Genomic DNA, 9,666 nt, shown 5'->3' with positions numbered 1-9,666 from the left:
TTAGGCCGGGCTCACACGAGCGGATTTTAATTGCGGATTGCTGTCAGCACGGGAGATCCATGATAAAATGCAGGCCTTGAAAGCTATGCATTTTTGATTTTTCAATCACACTCGCGGATACGAATTTCGTATCCGCGAGTGTTAGTAAAATCGCAGCATGCTCTATTTTAGTGCTGATTCCGTAAGGACAGCCCCCATTGAAGTCAATGGATGTGAGATTTCTGTGGCCCATATGCAATTAACATTGTGTATGAGCGGCAGAAACGCTCGTAACTTCAGAGGAAAATAGATAGAAAAGCGGGCCGAAGAGGAGCGAAAGATCTTTCTTCCATGCGAATGATATGCTGTGCATACACCTACATCCGCGCAGAAAAACAGATGCATCTGCAGTTATTTGCAGTTACTTTCCATGAGTGATCACAGGTCTAACGCTGCGGAAATCCGCATGCAGAATCCGACCCGTTCGCGCGAGCCCGGATTTACACTGTAAAACATCCGACCAATGCAATTTAAGATTTGGTCTTGTCCATTCACACGACCGTGAGCGTTGTTTTTAGCGAAAAAAATACACCGCACCCCAGAAATCCCTCGCTCTGCCAAAATCCTCGGGATACCTTCCAGTGCCTATATAGAGGCACCTGTAAGCTTTTCGCAGCAATGGACGCTGCATAAATGCCTCCACCTTCCTTCTCTTTCTCTGTTCCCAAGGAAGTCTATGGAACCCGCCGGCGTATATTGGCCAAAACATAGTTCCAGAACTATGTTTTGGCTGAGCGGATATGTGCCGGCCGCGTATATGTTCTAATTTTCACGCTGCCGGTGTATTTATGCACCGTATATTCGCCTGTGTGAACGGATGCATTGAAAATCAATGCCTCTCATGGGCACGTATATACACCCCGGCGTGAAAACGCGCCGTATATGCGCTCATGTGAAAGAGCCCTTATACAGCGAATGTGAACGACTGAACAATTTCTCGTTTGAACGAGCTAATCTGCCTGTATGAACAGGCTGCCCGGGCGGACTCTGATGTATAGTGTTTGGGGTAAGCGGACCCGTAGGCTGGGGCTGCACAGAGACATGTTGTGCAACACGAAGATCACAGTGTCGCACTGCAATGGTGCGCCCAATAATTGCCAGTGATCTTGGCGCAGAAATCCAACTTGGTTCGAATTTAGTCGCAAGCAACTTTTCCACTATTGACATCCGTGAAAAGTCACATGCAACTGCGACTCGCCTGGGCTTTAAATGGTTTTTAATAGTCGTATTGCAGCTCCAAAATAGTCATGTGACAGCTAGCTGCAGACAAGTGGAACAAATGTGTTATATTATATTTATACGACTTGCAGTTGGGCGACGCCTCACTGTGTAAGATTGCCTAAATTACACTCCCATTTACTTTTGGATTTAATATCTACAACTTTAGGCTGGATTCACACAAACGTATGTCGGCTCAGTTTTCACGCCGAGCCGATATACGTTGTTCTCGTGTGAGGGGGGGGGGGATGGAAGAGCCAGGAGCAGGAACTGAGCTCCCGCCTCCTCTCTGCCTCCTCTCCGCCCCTCTGCACTATTTGCAATGAAAGGAGGCGGGGTGGGTGCGGGGCTAAGTTCCGAGAATTAGCCCCGCCCTGCCTCTCCCCATTGCACATAGTGCAGAGGGGCGGAGAGGAGGCAGAGAGGGGGCAGGAGCTCAGTTTCTGCTCCTGGCTCTTCCATCCTCCCCCCCCCCCCCTGCAGATGAGGACGACGTATATCGGCTCGGCATGAAAACCAAGCCGATATACGTTTGTGTGAATCCAGCCTAAAGTTGTAGGCACCTAAGTAATATGGCCACGATCAGAGTTAGCTCCAAGCACAGCCATTGTCAGTGGGTCCATACAACCTGTGACTGCATGACGTATATTTACATTATGTGGCAGGATGACTTAACTGAATCACATCCAACATTTCCAAAGACCAATATTTAATAAATGTCTTACTTTATTCAGAACATGTGATAATTGTAAACATCAAAAATGTGTTTCTTTCTATCCTCAAGTGTGTAATAAAGTTACTTCTCTTTAAAGCGCCTTGTCTATAACTTGTGTATATCAAGAGGTGTAATATCCAGCAACTTGCCAAAATGTTGTATACATGTAATGACATACCACAATAATAAAGTAGCCTTAGGCATTGCCACATCTTTTATGCAACCACAGTCCAGCAAACATAACATTTCAAGTACCTATTTTGACCATAATGGTCAAAAATAAACCCAATTAGTTTAAAATTAGAGATGAGCGAGCACCAAAATGCTCGGGTGCTCGTTACTCGGGACGAACTTTTCGCGATGCTCGAGGGTTCGTTTCGAGTAACGAACCCCATTGAAGTCAATGGGCGACCCGAGCATTTTTGTATATCGCCGATGCTCGCTAAGGTTTTCATTTGTGAAAATCTGGGCAATTCAAGAAAGTGATGGGAACGACACAGCAACGGATAGGGCAGGCGAGGGGCTACATGTTGGGCTGCATCTCAAGTTCACAGGTCCCACTATTAAGCCAGAATACCGGCAAGAGCCCCCCCCCCCCCTCCCAACAACTTTTACTTCTGAAAAGCCCTCATTAGCAATGCATACCTTAGCTAAGCACCACACTACCTCCAACAAAGCACAATCACTGCCTGCATGACACTCCGCTGCCACTTCTCCTGGGTTACATGCTGCCCAACCCCCCCCCCCCACGACCCAGTGTCCACAGTGCACACCAAACTGTCCCTGCCCAGCCTTCAGCTGCTCTCATGCCACGCCACCCTCATGTCTATTTATAAGTGCGTCTGCCATGAGGAGGAACCGCAGGCACACACTGCAGAGGGTTGGCACGGCTAGGCAGCGACCCTCTTTAAAAGGGGCGGGGCAATAGCCCACAATGCTGTACAGAAGCAATGAGAAATCCAATCCTGTGCCACCTCCATCAGGAGCTGCACATATGGGCATAGCAATGGGGAACCTATGTGCCACACACTATTCATTCTGTCAAGGTGTCTGCATGCCCCAGTCAGACCGCGTTTTTTTATAAATAGTCACAGGCAGGTACAACTCCGCAATGGGAATTCCGTGTGCACCCACAGCATGGGTGGCTCCCTGGAACCCACCGGCTGTATATTAATGTATCCCATTGCAGTGCCCATCACAGCTGAGGTAACGTACGAGTAAATGCAGGTGGGCTTCGGCCCACACTGCATGCCCCAGTCAGACTGGGGTTCTTTAGAAGTAGACACATGCAGTTACAACTCGCTGTGGCCCGACAGCATGGGTGGGTGCCAGGAAGCCACCGGCGGTACATAAATATATCCCATTGCATTGCCCATCACAGCTGAGGTAATGTCATGTTTAATGCAGGTGGTCTTCGGCCCACACTGCATGCCCCAGTCAGACTGGGGTTCTTTAGAAGTGGACACATGCAGTTACAACTCCCTGTGGACCCACAGCATGGCTGGGTGCCAGGAAGCCACCGGCGGTACATAAATGTATCCCATTGCAGTGCCCAACACAGCTGATGTAACGTCAGCTGTAATGCAGGTGGGCTAAAAATTCATTTGATTACACTGTAGGCGAGGGCCCCCAAAAATTGGTGTACCAACAGTACTAATGTACCTGAGAAAAATTGCCCATGCCCAACCAAGAGGGCAGGTGAAATCCATTAATCGCTTTGGTTAATGTGGCTTAATTGGTAACTAGGCCTGGAGGCAGCCCAGTTAAAATAAAAGTTGGTTGAGGTGAAAGTTTCAACGCTTTAATGAGCATTGAAACGTATAAAAATTGTTTACAAAAATTATATGACTTGGCCTTGTGGGCCTAAGAATAATTGCCCGTTCGGCGAGATTATGTGAGGTTTCAGGAGGAGGAGCAGGAGGAGGAGGAGGAATATTATACACAGATTGATGAAGCAAAAAGGTCCCCGTTTTTGATGGTGATAGAGAACGATGCTTCCATCCGCGGGTGCAGCCTACGTATTGCTTAGGTATCGCTGCTGTCCGCTGGTGGAGAAGAGAAGTCTGGGGAAATCCAGGCTTTGTTCATCTTGATGAGTGTAAGCCTGTCGGCACTGTCGGTTGACAGGCGGGTACGCTTATCCGTGATGATTCCCCCAGCCGCACTAAACACACTCTCTGACAAGACGCTAGCCGCAGGACAAGCATGCACCTCCAGGGCATACAGCGTGAGTTCAGGCCACGTGTCCAGCTTCGACACCCAGTAGTTGTAGGGGGTAGAGGCGTCACGGAGGACGGTCGTGCGATCGGCTACGTACTCCCTCACCATCCTTTTACAGTGCTTCCGCCGACTCAGCCTTGACTGGGGAGCGGTGACACAGTCTTGCTGGGGAGCCATAAAGCTGTGCAGGGCCTTAGAGAGTGTTCCCCTGCCTGTGCTGTACATGCTGCCTGATCTCCGCGCCTCCCCTGCTACCTGGCCCTCGGAACTGCGCCTTCGGCCACTAGCGCTGTCGGATGGGAATTTTACCATCAGTTTGTCCGCCAGGGTCCTGTGGTATAGCATCACTCTTGAACCCCTTTCCTCTTTGGGTATGAGAGTGGAAAGGTTCTCCTTATACCGTGGGTCGAGCAGTGTGTACACCCAGTAATCCGTAGTGGCCAGAATGCGTGTAATGCGAGGGTCACGAGAAAGGCATCCTAACATGAAGTCAGCCATGTGTGCCAGGGTACCTGTACGCAACACATGGCTGTCCTCACTAGGAAGATCACTTTCAGGATCATCCTCCTCCTCCTCAGGCCATACACGCTGAAAGGATGACAGGCAAGCAGCATGTGTACCCTCAGCAGTGGGCCAAGCTGTGTCTTCCCCCTCCTCCTCATGCTCCTCCTCCTCCTCACCACGCTGAGATATAGACAGGAGGGTGCTCTGACTATCCAGCGACATACTGTCTTCCCCCGGCTCTGTTTCCGAGCGCAAAGCGTCTGCCTTTATGCTTTGCAGGGAACTTCTCAAGAGGCATAGCAGAGGAATGGTGACGCTAATGATTGCAGCATCGCCGCTCACCACCTGGGTAGACTCCTCAAACTTTCCAAGGACCTGGCAGATGTCTGCCAACCTGGCCCACTCTTCTGAAAAGAATTGAGGAGGCTGACTCCCACTGCGCCGCCCATGTTGGAGTTGGTATTCCACTATAGCTCTACGCTGCTCATAGAGCCTGGCCAACATGTGGAGCGTAGAGTTCCACCGTGTGGGCACGTCGCACAGCAGTCGGTGCACTGGCAGATTAAACCGATGTTGCAGGGTGCGCAGGGTGGCAGCGTCCGTGTGGGACTTGCGGAAATGTGCGCAGAGCCGGCGCACCTTTACGAGCAGGTCTGTCAAGCGTGGGTAGCTTTTCAGAAAGCGCTGAACCACCAAATTAAAGACGTGGGCCAGGCATGGCACGTGCGTGAGGCTGCCGAGCTGCAGAGCCGCCACAAGGTTACGGCCATTGTCACACACGACCATGCCCAGTTGGAGGCTCAGCGGCGCAAGCCAACACAGCGGCCATTCAGTACTGAACGGCTACTATTTACACTGAACGATCATCGTTCAGGATTTTACACAGTATAAACGATGAGCGATGATCCTGAATAATGATCGTTCAGTGTAAATAGCAGCCGTTCAGTACTGAACGGCCGCTGTGTTTAGTGAATAGAGAGGGGTGGGGGAGAACGAGAAGTGAAATCTCCAGCTGACCTGCCCACCTGCTGGCCGCTCTGTCAGAGAGCTAGCGATACTCGCTCCTGTGTGAGCGAGCGTACTCGCTAAGGCAAACTACTCGAGTGAGTAGTGCCTTATGCGAGTACCTGCCCGCTCGTCTCTAAAGATGCGGGTGCCGGCGGGGAATGGTGGGGGAGAGCTGGGACGAATGGGGGGGGGGGGGAGATCTCTCTCTCACTCTCTCCCCCGATCCTCTCTGCTCACTCCCGCAACTTACCGCTCTTCCCCGCAGGCACCCGAATATTTAGAGACGAGCAGGCAGGTACACGAATAAGGCACTACTCGCTCGAGTAGTTTGCCTTAGCGAGTAGCTCGCTCATTTCTAGTAGCAAACATAAGTATTGGAAATATTGTATATACAATATAGCTGTACATTGGAAAGTTACATACTTTTTCCTTAGGACGCCTGCACATGAACAGGTCGGACTCGGCATGCGGGACCCACAGTGGAATCTAACCCTGTGCCCGTCCGGCGTCCGCATGTACCTGTCTTTTTTGTTATTTTTCTCTACTGCAGATTGTCGTGGCGAGCTGTCATCGGACACGCGCAATATCGATTTTTTTTTTTTTTTACATTTTAGTTTTTTTGCACCGTTGCCAGGCCGTGACGCGGGTTCCCGCAACCTATCCGCAATGTCAAGGGCTGCGAGTCAGGGGACGGGTTCCATTGACTTCAATGGAAGCCATCCGTGTGGACAACGCACAAAAATAGAGCATGCTGCGATTTTTTCCTCCACTTATGGAAATCGCGATTTATTTCCGCGAGTTGGCAGGAAGAATTGTTTTTCCATAGCATGTTATAGACGACATTTGCTGTGGAACCGTGGGGTGGACGTCAACCACAGATTCCGCAATGCAAATCCGTTCATATGCAGCAGCCCTTATACAGTGATGTAGCTTTAGAAAAGCTCTAAAACCCCATTAATGTCATCAATTTCCCCTTCCCCGCCAAGGAATAGTACTACAGGCTCAGTTCCCACCAATCTGCTATTGATGACCGCGTGTTTTGTCTGGGTGTCAAGGTCTTGAAGCAGGTTCAGAGTCCAGAGGCTTAGACATTATGTTTTAATGGCAGTAGGTTGGGAGTCCCCTGCTTAATAAAGTGTTATAGCATAGTGTCTAAATACTTACTGTTTGTAAATATGGTAATAACGTTTATCATTGGTAATAAATTTGCACACATTTCTATTAAGGCCTCATGTCCACTCGAAAAATACAATCCGCGCAGAATCTGCCGCGGATTTGCTTTAAATGGTATTTTTTTTGCATGCAGATATCTGCACACATCACTATCAGGCCTCATGTCCACTGGGAAAATAAGAATTAAAATCCGCAGCGTTTTTCCCGCACGCGGATCCGCGCCCCATAGGAATGCATTGACCACCCGCGGGTAGATAAATACCCGCGGATGGTAATTAAAAAATTTCTGGAGCATGAAAAAAAATGGACATGCTCCATTTTAGTGCGGATCACGCGTGCGGGAGCTCATACAGCACATAGCTCAATTGATCTGCCGCATGAAAAATAAAAGACAATTACAGAGCATCCGCAGCCCAAATCCGCATTACAAATCCGCAGCGGATCTGATTTTCTCCATGGACATGAGGCCTCAATGTGATAGCAATGTTGCCGATCCACGCGGAATCCGCGGCAAAATGGAGCATGCCGCGTTTTTTCTCCCACGCGTGAAAAACGCAATTCTTTTAAAATGCCATCCGCGGGTGCAAAAATCAATTTAATGGTCTGCGGATGGCCAATGCTTCCCTATGGGCAAAATCCGCAGCGGATTGTGCCCATAGGGAATCATTAGCCATCTGCGGTCCATTAAATTGATTTTTGCACCCGCGGATGGCCAATGATTCCCTATGGGCAAAATCCGCTGCGGATTCCACAATCCCATTTAGCTAGTGGACATGAGGCCTAACTTGATTTTGTTTTGTCCTTTCAGGGTATTGTATGTAGTCTGATAAGGAAAAAAAAAAAAGAATATCACTCATTATAGACTATGGCTGGCTTTCTGAATGCATCGTCCACTTTACAACAGGGACTCTTGTGTACAATGTATGGAAATGTTCTAACAACAATATATCCAGTTTGGATTTGGACAAATGTCCCCAAACAGATCAAAATTTCTAAAGCAAATATTGCTTAATATTCTCAAGAAATGTCTTCCAGTTTTGTTTATCGGTAATCCATGTCAATTAAAGATAATTAGCTATCTTTTATAAGCCGGTTTTAGCATGCCGCTGCTATAATCATGATAAACAAAAGCGAATGAATCGAGAAACCTGTACGGACAAAAACCGAGTTGACAAGGAAGATTCAATTACAGGTAAGAGGAATGTCTCTGTATGAAGACACAAATTATAGTTAAAGGGATAATTCGGGGCTCAAAAATTATCCTAATTATTTTCCTGTTCACATATAAATAAAGACTGTAATTTACAATGTGTATGAAACTTGCTTGTATGCAGCTGTAAGTCCATACTTCATTTGAAGCCCCCCCCTCTTGTCAGCTGTTTGGTCTCCCATTGATCTGAACCGTAAGTGCTGCTGGCCTAGTGGTCGGGCAGGTGCTATAGCCGCCAGCGTCACAGTGCCTGTTCTTCTTCATGAACGCAACTCGGATTGCATATGTGCGTTCTGCATCTCTGGCTCCGTACAGAGTGGATGAAAATATGCTGCCTTTGATTGCTTTACAAAAGTTTATAATACTATTAGGAGCCGTTCTCACATTGCTGCAGATTGCATCCCCAGATGTCAGTATGCCAGCAGGATGACGTCTATACTGTCAGATGACAGAACGTCTCGAGGGCACATACACCGTGCAGTGGGCGCTGTGCATTGTTTAATTTGTACTATCCTGCCCGAGCAGATGGCACCATCTTTAGTGCACAGCGGGACAGCGTTTGGGGTCTTTGATGTTAAACATCAAAAAAAGATATTCAATTTCAATATCCGACCTATGTTATCCTGTCGACATATAATATAGCTTCTAGGACATTTAGGCCGACTGCGCACGACATGCGGAATCCGACCCTATGCCCGGCCAGTAACCCCCGCGTACCTGTCCGGATTCTTCTATTCTGTACTGCGGATGTGCCAGCCAGCGCACATGCACAGTAAAGATAATGGCGCACCATTGCTAGGCGATGACACGGATCGTGTATCCTTTCCACAATGATGATTGCGGAAGGTTTATGGGTCGGGCGACTTCCATTGACTTCAATGGAAGCCGTGTGCATGGATTCCGCCTTCAAATAGAGCATAGTGCAATTTTTCCCTCGCAAGTGGAAAATCGCAATTGATTTCTGCTCGTGGGCATGAAAAAACGCTTTTCCATTGCATTCTGTGAAAGGTATTTGCTGCAGAATCTGGAGGCGGACACCCGCTCTGGATTCTGGAATGCAAATCCGTCCGTATGCAGCCAGCTGTTGGTGGCGGAAAAAAGTACCCACAGCCGGAATACCCTTTCAATTATGCCCAGATTCTTGTATAATTTGATGCAGTGAAACTAATGCTTATCCATTACTGTTTTTTTTAGGTATGCAAACAATCATGTATGCCAATCTGGATTTGTGAATTGTGAAGTAGAGCGATTTCCCACAGTGTTTTTTTATTCTATACTGAGGGCACATACACACATATAGTCACAATATGTGTCACAAGCATCTTGAATAGGCCATCCTTCCAAACCTTTGGACCCATACTGTGCCTCTGTTTGCCTCGGATTTTACACAAAGGTCACACACAGTGTATTGGTCAGCGTACATGGAATAGCCAGATGCATGAGGTCTTACAAATTAAGCTGTTTGGTCACTTTAAATAGTCATTCACTCAGGGATGATTGCATAGAGCTCTAGGGCAAACTTTGGACTTGCCACCTCCCTACTGCATGTTGCATGTTACTTGGCTGTGCAGACCCCAGT

Source organism: Eleutherodactylus coqui, chromosome 8 (assembly GCF_035609145.1).
Source record: "Eleutherodactylus coqui strain aEleCoq1 chromosome 8, aEleCoq1.hap1, whole genome shotgun sequence".
In the NCBI taxonomy this organism is placed as follows: domain Eukaryota; kingdom Metazoa; phylum Chordata; class Amphibia; order Anura; family Eleutherodactylidae; genus Eleutherodactylus; species Eleutherodactylus coqui.
Note: the sequence above shows the minus strand (reverse complement) of the source record.